This window comes from Hyaena hyaena, unplaced genomic scaffold (assembly GCF_003009895.1).
Source record: "Hyaena hyaena isolate Hyena2069 unplaced genomic scaffold, ASM300989v1 scaffold_484, whole genome shotgun sequence".
Taxonomy (NCBI): Eukaryota; Metazoa; Chordata; class Mammalia; order Carnivora; family Hyaenidae; genus Hyaena; species Hyaena hyaena.
The window spans coordinates 98,224-113,249 of NW_024081113.1; positions in this window are offsets into that span (position 1 = coordinate 98,224).

The following is a 15,026-nucleotide window of genomic DNA, read 5'->3' on the forward strand; positions in this document are numbered from 1 at the left end:
ATATAGGGGCACCTGGGTGGCTCAGTCGGTTGAGCACCAACTTCAGCTCTCCCCTTTTGTAGGTTCGATCCCCATGTCGAGCTCTGTGCTAACAGATTCTGGAGCCTGCTTCAGATTCTGTGTCTCCCTCTCTGCCCCTCCCCGGCTTATGCTCTGTCTCTGTCTCTCTGTCTCAAAAACAAATAAACATTAAAACATTTAAAGAAAAAGAATCTGACTTAGGCTCAGGGTATAATCCAAAGTTTTTGAATTCAAGCCCTGCATTGGCTCCACAATGTCAGCACAGATTCTCTCTTTCTGCACCTTCTCTGCTTGTGCGCTGTCTCTCAAAAGTAAATAAATAAAGTAAAAATACATATATGATATAATATAAAAAGCACAGGTGGCATCACAGGCAACCGTTACATTGTACAAAACTGCCTAAGATTTTAAGAGATGTATTTCCAGGAAATTAACGATTATTTCATCTAAGAAAGAATTTTCCTACAACTCCCAAAACATGAAAGAGAACCATCTTTAAAGTTGACTGTTTAAAGAATTCTTTATGCTTTTCCAAACCTACGTGATAATTAAGCTATTTCTTCATTTCAAGGACAGAGTAGGGGCGCCTGGGTGGCTTAGTCGGTTAAGCGTCCGACTTCGGCTCAGATCATGATCTCACGGTTCGTGGGTTCGAGCCCCGCGTCGGGCTCTGTGCTGACTGCCAGCTCAGAGCCTGGAGCCTGTTTCAGTCTGTGACTCCCTCTCTCTCTGACCCTCCCCTGCTTACACTGTCTCTCTCTTTCTCTTAGAAATAAATAAAACATTAAAAAAAAAAAAAAAAAAAGGGCAGAGTAAACCAGAGGGGAAATAACAAATTAACAGGTGCTTTCCAAGGATCAGAATGCCCTATCTATATTGGCTTTCATGTAAGTGGATTTTTGCCCCTGCAGCAAATTGTATAGAGGGGGAAGTTAATACACTGTGAATTAATAGATATTCAATAGGAAGAATCTAATCCAGCCCAACAAGCTGGATTTCAATAAACACTTTTGCATGCTTACCATGTAGCGTTCTCTGTGCTATGAGTCTGTCAGAGAGAGAAGATGAATTTAGAATCATTTTGTATGTTGAATTCAGATACTATATATATACATATATATACACATATATATTAAGATAAGATATATACAAATATATATTATCAAATATATATATACATATATATACATATATATGTGTATATATATTTGGAAGAGAGAGAAAGACATGAAATTGTCACAGGTTGCCAGAGAGTTAGCCAAGCGATATGCAGTCTGAAAAGTGTCAGAGTACCCCTTGGACCTCACCCTGTGGCCATCAGCATCCCTGTGTGTGCACGCCCCCTCCACAAGCACTTTCACAGGCCACTGGTGTAACCCAGAAGTGCTATCTCATCATCCCCACCTGCTCCCACCCTGGGCAGAGCTGGGTGCCCAGTTATGCCGTTGTGTGTGTCCCATAAACGGGCATTTTTTGGAAAGGTGGCTTTCCCCACGCTACACTGTGACTTCACCGAAGGTGAGAGCTTTGGCTCACTCATTGTACCCCCCCCCCCAACACACACCACCAACCTATTATATGATAGGGTAGGAGCTCAGTTAACATTTGCTGATGGAAGGAAAAGACAGAGGAAGAGAGGGGGGGAAGTCCGGGGGTGAGAAGAGGGAATGGGTATGAGGGAAGGTGGCTGGAGGCAGAAAGGAAGAGTCCACCTGAAATACACAGAAACACCTAGATCTGAAGAAGTGGGGTTTGCTTCTGGGGGGGTCTTCCCTCCTTGCTTCTTTCTCCTCCCTGCTGCTCTTCTCTCCTTGCAGTGGTTTTGTGTTTATTTGGTTTTGGTTTTTTTCTGCCTATTTCGGTGCTGAGCTCCCTCATCTGTTTCTCCTTAGATCACTGCCCACGGGGCATTTGGGGCTTGCTGGGTGCTCTGCCTCAGTAGAGCTGACTAATTATAAGCAAAGCTTAAAAGAAAAACAATATGTATCTGATATTGCAACAAATAAAAGATTAGCCAGTTCAGACAGGAAGAAGACTCCTTACGACAATGCCCTTTATTTATTGTGTTCTAACAATTGAACAGATATCTCCTGCAGTTGAAAAATGTGACATTTTCAAAAGGCACAAATATCACTTAGCTGTTTCCTTCAGTCCCGTTCCAAGGGGTGATGTGATGCGGCTCACAGTTTCCAAATTGATTTTCAGACTTGCAATCTAATCCAACAAGACCGAAATGTTTCTCACATGCAAGGTAGTGAAGGAGAGAGGGGACCACCCAATTGCAGTGGTCCCCAGGCAGTGAGCTCCCCACACACGGAAATTGGACAATTAGGGAAAAATGAAATGAGTGCTTCACAAAGTAGGAAGCCTTAAAGTAAAAGCCTCCAGGAATATTAACAAGCCACAGAGAGATTTGGCTAAACTGAGGAATCACAATGGCACATAGAGTTTTGCGATTTAAAAAGTATTTTTGTATACAAGATGCCATTTGTGCTTTACAATAATCCTGTGAGCTATTGTTTACACTTGTGCAGATGTGCAAATGAGGCCGTTAAGAGACTTGTACAAACTTTAGAGCAGGAACAATTCTACTCAAGGAGAGAATTGAGACTCTTCCTCTACCTCATTCTCACCTTATTTCACAAATTCTTTTAAACCCCCAATTCTCCAACCTTGTACAGAAATTGCTTAAAAGTAAATTTTAGCAGGCAATTCTGATTTTATGACCCTCCGATTAAAAACACATACAATGGTTCAATCCACGCTACTGACACTACATACGAGTAAAACTTAGCATAAACTCTATTTCACAACGCCTAACTGAGAATATAATTCAGCATTTGTCATGAGTAGGAACACCAATTATACAGACAGTACCCATCTGACAGAGAGGAAATAAAAGGTAATGGGAACTTTTTAGAGTGTGGTATCTGGTACACTACCCAAAATAACAGCATGGTGTTAATTTGTTTATAAATCAGGACATTAAACTCTTCTCAACTGATGTATCAAAAGATTTACAGTACAGGAAACAAAAAGAGGAAATGGCTCCTATCTGGAACATTCCTTAAGGACTGAAGGAACATTTCTTGGCAGATATCCACACAGGTAAATATACATATAAAAGAAGAGTAACAAAGGCTATCCTAACACTTCAAGATAATCACCAACAAAATTTAATTATTTTCCATAATTAACCGTGTTACAATGATGCTTGATTTACTAGTGGAAACATGATTTTAATTCCTACAAATAAAACATTTTAAACTCCAAAGAATTTACTATCATATCCACCTTGATAGTCTATCTGTGAGGTTATGATATTCATCTACAGGCAAATAGCAGGGACCTCGATGAAAGAACGATTACCTTGGTGTCCATTTCTGTCTGCTACCGTGACACGACTAGCTTCTCTTCATTCCTCCAAGATTAATCTACCTTGTGGTTTGCTAAACTCACAAGCTGGCACAAAAGAGCTGCTGTAGATGGATTTTCAGTTGAGTAACATTTGTCAACAGTAAAATTACCAGTTTTATTATAAGGTAGGGAAGGATGTTTTTCACATTGCTCTCTTAGTGGCATTGACTTTGCAGTTCATTCTAAATGAGGGGAGAAAACAGAACCCGCTTCTGGCTCTGGTTCCTTTGTGTATGATTGGACAGCCTCAGTTTCATACATTCCGGAAGGTCAGACCTACATGCTACAAGATGGCTCTGGACATGCCAGTCACTCGATTCATGAGAAACAAGTTTAATAAAGCCCTGTATTTATTATAAAACATCTAACAAAGGAGAATGAGTTATTTTTTAAAATTGCTATTATGTTTCTTTTTTTAAAAAATATTTTTTTGTCAAGTTGGTTTCTATATAACACCCAGTGCTCACCCCCACAAGTGCCCTCATCCATGCCCATCACTCCCCTTCACCTCCCCCCCACCCCATCAGCACTCAGGTTTTTCTCGGTATTCAAGAGTCTTTCATGGTTTGCCTCCTTCCCTCTCCCCCATTGTTTTTCCCCTTCTGTTTCTAATACGACCATTTGTTCATATGGTAAGTAGCTGAAGAAGACTAAAAACTAACAGGAGACATGATTTGGGGGTCATACACTGAAGTATATTCAACATAGACCAAAACAAGTATATGCATGAACATTTTTAAAGTGATGGAAAAAGAGTTCTCAAATCAGGAGCTCATACTGAACTCCACCTCAATTAAAACTAAGACGTGTACTTTGAAACAAGATTAGTTCTACAATACTCTCACCTATCAACTAGAGAGATCATGGGGGAAAGAGTAATATTTGTATAGGAATATGGATTAGGAAGATATATTTTTTAAATTTTTTTAATGTTTTATTTATTTCTGAGAGAGAGAGAGTGTGTGAGCAGGGGAGGGTCAGAGAGAGATCCCACTACTCTGGGATCATGACCTGAGCTGAAATCAAGAATTGGATGCTCAACTGACTAAGCCACCAGGTGCTCCTCGCCCTTTTTGGTAATAATGTGACATTAGAGTTTCATTTCATGATCTTTGAAATTTAATATCTCTTTTCTGTTTTGCCAATAAAAATCTCAGGCTATGAGTGAGATTCCTCTAATTTCAACTGGTGCCACAAATATATAGTCTTTAAACGTATATTCACCCCAGAACTCTATCATATTTTGATCCTTAAGAGTCAGGTTAGATTCTCCGAATTTTTACCTCCATTATTCCCAATCATACACTGTTAAGAGGTCAAAGAGGTGAAGACAAGCTTTTCCTTGCACTCAGACAAAATCTGTCTGGATTGGGGATAACTGTGGCATGATATGGAGGTCACATAGGAAAGAGAGAATAGGTTCTCCACTTTCTCTAAATAAGAATACCCTTCTCTTTCTACTTTTCCCCTTCTAGGCAAAAACACTGTAATCTTTTAGGAATAGAAACCTTTAAGAATATGAATAGGTTACATGGGAGTGAAATTACATCTCAGGTCTATACTACTTTGCATATGTGTAATAAAATGCATGAAGTCTTCTGGTAAATTACTAATGCACTATTAAGTGTTTACATTGAGGACGGAGAGTTTTGTTTTTTTTTTTGTTTTTTTTTTGTTTTTTTTTTTACAAATAGTTTATTGTCAAATTAGTTTCCACATAACACTCAGTGCTCATCCCCACAAGGAGGACGGAGAGTTTTATGCTAAACTGGACATTCATGTCTTAAGTGGGTTTAGCCGGAAACTCTATAGTTATACTCTGAATATTATCCTGTTAAGAACTTCCTAATTCTCACTGTTTTGGGGGGAAAGTGATGCAGATTGTAAGAAAAGAGTAGGAAGAACTTTCCAGTGATTGCATACTCAAGTCTTTGGAAAATACTACGATGTACAAAGCAGAAAAGACTAAATATTTTGGAAAACCAAATACGTGTAGTAAAAGAAATTATAACATGTCCTTGGTAGCCTCAAACATCCTGATCCTGATTCCCAGTCCAGTGGCTTAAAATGAAGAACACGCATTTTGTCTGTCTCCTGGATACAAGTTCAATGCTACTTTTCTGTAGCTTCCTGCCTCAGCTCTCACCACGCAGTGTTTCTCTGTATGAGTCACAGAAGGGGGTTTATTACTTCAAGAAAGCAGAGCAGTTCAAACTAGCTTTGAGTTTATTAGCTGACTCCTCAATAATCTCATTCTCCCTCCCTGTGGTTTTGTGGCACACCATTGCCCCAAACTTTATACATTTTCTTGGTGCTCTAGCTTTCTTCTTTTCTTATTTGGGGAGGGGGAAGAAGGGCATGGGGGACAGAGAGAATCCTATGAGAGAGTATTCCCAAGAGAGAGAGTCCATGCTGAGTATGGGGCTTAACGTGGAGTTTAATCCCACAACCCTGGAAAGCAAGAGTCTGATGTTCAACTGACTTAGCCATCCGGGTGCCTCCCTAGCTTTGTTCTTGAAGCAGGGTCATGTTTGTTGTGATCAGTGCTGTATCATCACTGAGTAGATACTCAATAAATCTTTACTGGATGAGAGAGCGCTCCGCAAGATGGCATGCACTTGAGGGAGCTTCTCGACTGTGTTGACGTGCATGCCCCCCACCCCGTCAGCACCAATGCAATGAGAGCAGCTGGTGAACTCAGACACTTTTTTACAATAGATGCCATAGAAGTTAGCGTAAAACTCCCCTGGCAATATTGATTGTGAAAATCATACCATTTGTAAATATAGAGCTTTAGAAACCCCATCATACGAGTGAAATCCACATAGGAACTGCCAAATGTCGGATCAACAAGACTGATGGTGTCATCACTCAGCCTCATCCCTCCACATTTCTGTGTCTGTCGGATCAATTCAAAGCATGCCTTTTCCAACAAGCTTCAGTGTAGAGTCATCTTGAATTGCTGGCAATTCGAGGCTGACAATGTGGAATATAGAAATCTGAAGAACTCTGCCGAGGCTGTTGCTCCATAGAAATATAGCAATGGTAACTTCTAGAATGTTGTTTGCACAGTTCATCAGAAGTTAGGATGTGCATTAATATACTACCGAGTTTCGACTCCAGAACTCCAGTGAAGTAGCATGATTATTTTTCTAAGATTTTTAATTTTTTAAGTTTATTTATTTATTTTGAGAGACAGAGATAGCATGAGTGGGGGAGGGGTAGACAGAGAGGGAGAAAGAAAATCCCAAGCAGGCTCTGCACTGTTAGTGCAGAGCCCCATGGGGGGCTTGAACCCAGGAAAACATGAGATCATGACCTAAGCTGAAATTGAGATTTCGATGCTTAACCAACTGAGCCACCCAGGCACCCTTATTTTTCTAAACTTTTAAAAACATGTTTATTTATTGTGTGAGAGAGAAATAGAAAGAGAGAGAGGTAACGAGGTGGAGGAGTAGAGAGAGAGAGAGAGAGACGGAGAATCCCAAACAGGCTCTGTGCTATCAGTGCTAAGCCTGATGTGGGGCTCAAACCCATGAAACTGTGAGATCATGATCTGAGCTGAAACTAAGAGTTGGACGCTCAACCAACTGACCATGCCTCCCAGCTGTCCCCATTTTTCTAAACTTTTATATGAAGATTTTTACATGTAATTCTGAGAAGTCAAATCACTTGGCCAGCATCTCACACGTGTTCGTTAGGGTAGTCAGAACCCTGCCAAATACTGCCCATCCACCCAGATGCCACCCGGGGGTCAGAGACAGCGATCTCTCGGCTGGCTTCCTTCTCCCCTTCTCCTTCACACCCTAAACCATCCGTCCTGATTCCCAGTGCTTCTACTGTTTCAAACCCCCCTTTCCTAATCCAGTGTCTTCCTGTGTTCCTTCTAACATATTTCACCTTCCAAATCACCCCTCAACACTCCCCTGGGGATGATGTAAACCAAAACAAAATCTTTATGCTGTTGCCACTTTCCTACTTAAAATCCTTCAACGGTCCCTGTCACCTGCGTGATCCAATACCAAGTTGTCCGTGAGAGCAGAGAAACATTTGTTCGGTAAGCTTCCCTGTGGCCTCTCACCATCTGACACATCCCTTAGTGATGTGCCCATCTCCTCACCACCGCCTTCCCCATATATTGTTCTCTGTCCCGAAAAGGTCTTTTCCCCTCTCCTTCTGGAAAATTCCACTTCTCCTTTTGGTATCCTACGTGATCATCTCTGTGCCTTATAAAAAACCATGCCTCTCTCCACTACAGCCCTCCTCCTCAGGTTTAATTAGCAATTGATAGACACTTATTTCTGAATAACTGTAATGATAGTAATTACTAGGGATTCATCAATCTAGCCTGTGCTGCGTAAGGTAGCAGGGAAAATTTACCGTGCTAGCTCACTTGAAACTCCATTCTTTTTCTGATATATTTAGCATTATTGGGGTCACGTCGCAGATAGAAAGACCGATGCCCACATAACTTAATAATTTGGACATGCCTCAGACTCAGGACACGGGAGTCACAGCCTAATCTAAATGCTCTAACTCCAGAGCTACAAGCAAAAACACAACGTCATTTCTGGTTCCCAAGATCGTGCTGCAGCCGCCTGGAATTGGGGGTGATGCATGACCCTTAGAGCCTCTGCATCTCCACGTCAGCCTCCACACAAGGCACGTGTGTGTCACGCGCATGGAAGGCCCCATGGAAGGCAGGATGGCTACTGTTGTGACAACTTGACGGGGCCATGGGGTGGCCAGATTAAACATCATCTCTGAATGTGTCTGGGGGGGATTCTGGGTGAGGTTAGCATTTAAATCAGTGGTCTCAGTACAATACAGCGCCCTCCCCTCACCCAATCTGTACAGGGCCTGCATGGGAGAAAGGACAGGGGTTGAAGGAATTCATCCTAAAACTGTGTCTCACTGTGAGCACTGGGGCGTCTCATCTTTTCTCGCCCTCTGACTGGAGTTTCTACCAGCCACTCTGCTGCGTCTTAGCCTCTGGACTTGGACTGAATCATACCACCAGGTTTGCTGGGCCTGCAGCTTGCAGACAGCAGGCGTCCCTTGGCCTCCAAAAATATGAGTTAACCCCTCATTGCACACACAAACACACAGACATATGCACACACATACATGCACACATGCATATACACACATGTATGTGTGTGGACATGGATGCACATAGACACACGTGCATGTGTGCGCGCGCGCACACACACACCCCTTGTTGGTGCTGTTTCTCTGAAGCTCCCTAACTAAAACAGGTGGAGTGGTAGAACCATGAATGCAAAACAGATCTTAAAACAGGGATTGTCGTTATAGCTTCTTACTCCCTTCCATGAGTAAAGGAGTGACCTTCTGTGACCTTCATGCTTGGGAGCCCAAAGAGAAAATGACTGGGATGGTGTCTCTGATGCGCCATGATGTGCCCTGGGTGAGTCACAGGTTAAAATAAATCACAGCACCTTTGTTCTGTATCATGGAGACCAAGTCACATGGTTTGGAGATACTGCATACTTACTACTTCTAAGTGTAGATCACTGTTGTCTGAACCTCTCATACTAGCTATGCCGTCCTGTATATAAAAGCCTATTTAATATCTGAATTCCATACTCTTAAAAGAAAACATTAGGAGAGGTGCTCATAATCCACTGAGAATTAAAAAACAATCACTTTACATTCATATAAAGATACGATGTGACCTAATAAAAATCATATATCATGGGTAATAACTTTATTCGCTTTCAGAAAAGGTGAAAATGTTATTTGTATACAAGTGCAAAGAAAAAGCATCTTCAAATGTATTTAAAATGGTTACTCTGTGTGGAATCTTGAGCAAAAAACTGAGGAAGCTACCATCTTAGCAGTACTAAAAATGATTTTGTTCACCACCCCCACGTCCAAATCAGGATGCCAATTACATATTCTCCGAGAGGGGCGTGAGCAACTGGTCCTTGCGGCCTAGGGTCAGCTGAGCTATGTCCCTGGAGGACAAGGAGTGGAAATGGACTTCGGCACTGCAGGTACAAAGGACACTGAACGGTGTGGAGTTTTTCCACCGGAATTATCTCCCAAAGTGACTGAGGGTACAGAACCCCAGGGATCCAGGACGACAGGCTGAATGCTTGGCAGATACTAAAGGAAAGGCTGGCTGAGAATTTGCCATTTAAATGCCCATATAATTGATTCACTCTATTTATAAATGAAAAGTGCAATGATCGCTTTTTAAGCTGATCCGGGTCCACCCTAACCTACCTCTTGGTGTTTTGTTAAGACTCTCAGTTGTAAACAACAGGAAACCCTGCCGTCCGGTAAGCAAACTTCAGCCTCCTCAGAGAGAAGTCAGAAAGACGAATGGATCACGGTAAAGTCCTGCGTCTGTTGTATTTAAAAGATTTGGTGCCGTGAGCAAAGAAGTTGGGTAAAATTAATAGTATTTTTAAGGAGGGTATTTTCCAGAGTGTGTATCCCAAGGAGGGGACCATTTACACTGGATGGAGAGTAGGCCAGACCTGTCCCGGGCATTTGTGCTTTTGTGACACCACCCATCCCTCAGAAGTAGGGCCACTGGGACCTTCAGCCTCTGCCATGTGACCCCAGTCCAGTCCCCCTGGGGTTCACTGGAAGTCATCCCCTTCCTGAAAGGAAGCACATCTCTAAAATTCCTCATGGGTAACTTCCTGACTGTGCTTGGGCCTCCCTGTCTGGCTGCTCTGGGGAGTAATGTGGACACTTATCTTTGTGTGACAGGCTTCGGACAACTTTAGTGCCTACATTTAGCAGGGCTCAGAGCCCCGGGTTACAGAACTGTTCACAACAGAGGGATTTTCTAGAAGGCGACATTTCTCTTTCGGTTCCTACAAGTATAATGGGAAAACGTCACCCTGGTGAAGAATTTGTGCCCTGAGTGTAGTTAAAACAAGCACCCAAGCAAAGCAACAAGCCTTAACTGCCATTCCAATCTTATTTCTGGTTCTTTGAGTCATGAGGTCAAGGGCGAGCAGTGGCCAGCTAGCCTTTGGCTGAGCAATGTGGAGGCGCACCAAAGGAAGGCCAGAACCAGGCTGAAGGAGAAGGTGGAAGAATCAACCTCATCCACATAGAAAGAGAACATCAGCTGGCAGGTTGTGCACATGGAGGGGGTTGGGAAAAGACGGGGAGACGCCGAGTAAGTTGAGCGACATGGCTGACAAGTGGTGACAATGTTCCTACCGTGGGCCTGAGAACCAGAGCTGGCGCGGTCAGCGCTCACCCCCGGCCCCTCTCCTGCGCTATAATCACACTCTGCAAACTTGCAAATTATCTTATCCGTCAAAGGCCGTCTGGCAGGGGTTATGTGGGAGAGGAGGTGGAAGAAAAATTGCACCCCATATGCGGAGCGGTGACGTGGCAGAGGAACCTACCAGCTTAGGGTGGGGCACCAGCACGAAACGCACCCCCAAACGTCCTACAGGAAGCTGACACTTGACACTGGAAGACGCCCCCTTCTGGTAGCTTTGCCTCTTCTTGCAACACCCAGAATAAATCCTGTGAACACACTCTACAGGTTGAAACAGCCAAGCTTCTTCGCACCACATGAGTTTCAACAATTTGCCCTGCTTAGATCCTATAATCGCTGCTCGAAGAGTAAATCCCTTATTTACAGTGAGAAATTAACCACAATTAGGGTGTTAGATCCTGGTGACCAAGACAGACATTCTGAAAGATAAAAGATATATATAGAAAATTTCAAGACGTTTATAATGGTGGGGAGATATCAGATCTTTTATATCAAACTTAGCAAGCCTCTTCCTACTCAGAATATTGCCGCGCGGAAGTCCTTCGTAGTAATTGTACTGTGCACTTCTACTGTGTCATTATATTAGTGTGAAGAAATAGGAAATTATACTTGCATAAGCATTTGCCTGGTTCCCAGTCTGTGTGACACATAGATTCACTTACTTGTTACTGTGACTTTGTGGACCACTACTATTATCTGCATTTTAGAAGTGAACAAATCCTGAGTTGTGCAAATTCACAGAGCACAATTATTGGCAAACCCGTCTTAAAAATCCATGGTTTTGTTTGTTTGTTTGTTTGTTTGTTTGCTTTCTGGTGAAGGGGGATCTTCCCCATACCACACTTTTCTCAAAATTCTTGTTTTCTATGAAGAAAAGTCATTTGAAATGTTAATGATCTTTTAAATATAACGTTAAGCAAAAGGTCTATTATGTCATAAATATACAGTAAGTGTTGGAAGACAGGATCCCCCATCCATCTGTTGGCACTGATAGGTTTTGTTTAGATGAAATTGATTGGAAATACAAATAAAATTGTTTCTGATTGTGGCTTGGCAGGTACTCATTTTAGCAATATGAGCTCTGTTTAGATCGGTCACTTCATTCAACTATGCTTTCAATTTCTGTCTTTAATAGGAACGTTTTCAGTGCCCAAATTCATACAGTTAACATACTGACACCTAATAGGAAATTTCCAGCGATAATTGTTTGTAATTGGTTAACTGGCAAAGTGGCAGCCGAGGCAGCTTTTATCTCTTTAAGGAGTAAGATGTACCATATGCTTTCAAGATTATTCCCACTCTGTAAGTCAAGCCATTAGGCTGGACACTTCCCACTAATACAGTGGTGCATGTCGATTATAGCTCAGGGAGGCCAGAAAAAATACACTCACCTTAACGTGAGAACATGACAGGGCGCCTGGGTGGCTCAGTCGGTTAAGCATCTGACTTCAGCTCAGGTCATGATCTCACTGTTTATGGATTCAAGCCCCGAGATGGGCTCTGTGCTGACAGCTCAGAGCCTAGAGCCTCATTCGGATTCTGTGTCTCCCTCTCTCTCTGCCCTTTCCACGTTGACACTTGTCTCACTCTCAAAAGTAAATAAATGTTATAGGTCATTTGGGTGGCTCAGTGGGCTAAGTGTCCAACTTTGGCTCAGGTCACAATTTCACAGTCCATGGGTTCAAGCCCCACATAGTGCTCTGTGCTGACACCTCAGAGCCTGGAGCCTGCTTCATATTCTGTGGCTCCCTCACTCTCTGCCCCTCCCCTGCTCATGCTCTCTCTCTCTCTCTCTCAAAAATAAATAAACATTAAATTTTTTTAAATAAAAAATTAGTGTTTAAAAATTTTTAAAAATAAAAGGAGAACATTATATGATATAAATCAATAAATCAGCAAGGAAAAAGCCTACTTTTAGTTATAAATCAGCTTGAATTGAATTGAATATTTGAAGGAAATTTTATAAACATATGATAAAGAATGCTTATTTACTAATCTTTTAAACACATATACATACTATTTATTATAAATGGAAAAATAAATATACTATTTATATATATGTTTATAAATATTCATATAAAGAATTCATACAGTGAGAGTATGTCAGTGTGCATGTATGTATGTCTATGTGTATGTGTGTATATGTCTGTGTGTCTATGTGTGTGTGTGTGCATGCATATGCATGTATATGTGTGTATATGTGGATGTGTGTGAGCACATGTGCGTATGCATTGCATTTTGCTGTATATGTGTGTGGGAGTGATACATGTGTGCATATTTACATATGCATGTGAGTATATGTGGGTATGCATGTGTGCATGTTTCCGTACATGTGTATAGGGTATGTGTGTATGCTTGTATATGTGTGTGCATGTGTATATCTGTGTGCATGTTTCTGCACATGTGAAGGGGTGTATGTATGTGTCTATATATGTATATGTGTGTATGTATGTGTCCATATGTGCGGGTAGGTCTGTGTGCATATATGTGTAAATATATGCATGTGTGTAGAGAGAAAAATCAGCATCAAATTAAACTTAAGATTATCCTCTGAAAGTTCATTTTTCTCCTATTCTTGGAATCTCAGAAACGATATTTTGTTTTTCGTGATATGATCAAGCAAATGAACATGATTCTAGCCAATACACAACACCTGTTGTAATTTGAAGATGACTTACCAACATGTCACTGTGATATTTTGCAGGGGGTGTGATTCCCTTTCCAGTTTATCATTAGGAAATAATCCTGAAGAACGACAACAATTATATGGAGCGTCAGTACGGATCAGACGATGAGGAGAAAAACAAAAGGGCCCCTGTTCTGTCCGCTAACTCAGCACATCCGCCCAGGGCAGCTAGGGGCTTCCAGAGGCCCCTTCCTCATGCATATTCATGCCCGAGCGGGTCTGTCCAGAGGATCCGCAGGCTGCCTCCCCCCTGACACTGCTCATTCCCCCTTGGTTCAGGAAGCCAGCGTCAGTGCGACTGCGTGGCCATGGCCCCCTTCCCTACACTGACCCAACCTGCCACGTGTGCTGGTGCTCGCAGAGCTAGCCAGTGCCTCTGCTTCTGCCACGCTGCCTCCTGGTCTCCCTCACTTTTGCTTAAAACTGTTGAGTTACCAAGCACCGGCAGGGGCCCCCTGAGCAGGGGCCCCTGAAGGATGGAGGCAGTGCGATGCCGCATCCCTGCACCTGTCTGCCGTGATGTCCTGGTTCCGTCTCCTCTCTTCACCTTACCGGGCAGGTGGTAGCCTTGACCGCGTCAAAGGAGCTACGCCCAGAGCACCGGTTTCCTGCAATCCAGCAGACTCAGGGAGAGACGAAACCAGGCCCCAGCAGGGGTTCAGAGTGATGGCCCTGCACTCCTGAAATCTCTGCCTGGGGAATCTCCTCCGTGTTTGCATGTTTCCCTCTGACGCTAGAGATGACTGCGTGTCACATGCAGGTTATGCACCAGAGCTCGTAGATTTCCCGCCTCCGACTAGCACACCGACATCTCGGATGCCACCATCTCCCTGGCCAAGGACACACTCGTGATAGTGCTTTCTGAGGGCTCTGTGCCTCATTTGACAGCAAATTACTGAAAAGGCAGGATTCGATGATACCTTTCAGTCCTGACGCTCCAACATTTTTCAGCTTTCTGTAGTATTCTTTTATTGCTGAGCAGGTAATAAATAAATTGGGAGAAACACTTGAAATACAGCAAAGAGTCAGGAGTCTGGTTTCTCCGTTCGGTACTGCTGAGGGCGACTGATGTGGGACTTGTCATCTCAGGTCTTACATCTCTTCAGGGGCAATGACATCCAGGTCAGGGTGAGCACACAATGAGATATTAAATTATAAAGGACTCTGAAAAACAATAGTGCTCTTCAAAAGAGCAACCCGCGCCTACTTGCAGCTTCATATTTAACTGGAAAGGATAGATTGCAGTGCGGTCCGTACTTTCTGACATTTAAAAAATAAAGAAAGCTATTGTATAAATTTAGACAGATGTATTTAGCAGATACCAGTTTATTGCCTCAAAGAGCTTAAAGAAAAGGGGATCGGCGGAGGGAAAATGGCTTGCCAGAAGTTCAAAAACCTGTGCAGACAAGGGTACCTGTAGTGAAGGAGAGGAAGAGAAAATACAAAAACATCTAAAGCTGTCTGCTGTGCCAGGAGGGAATTTTCTTTGTCTCATGTGACGGTGTGAGGCTACACAGGGTCTAAGTCAAAAAAACTTATAATTGTGTCTGTCACTTAATAATTGATAACCTGAGGGTTCCCCTTTTGTAAAGGGAAAAAGAGAGCATGTGTGGAGACCTACCTTATATA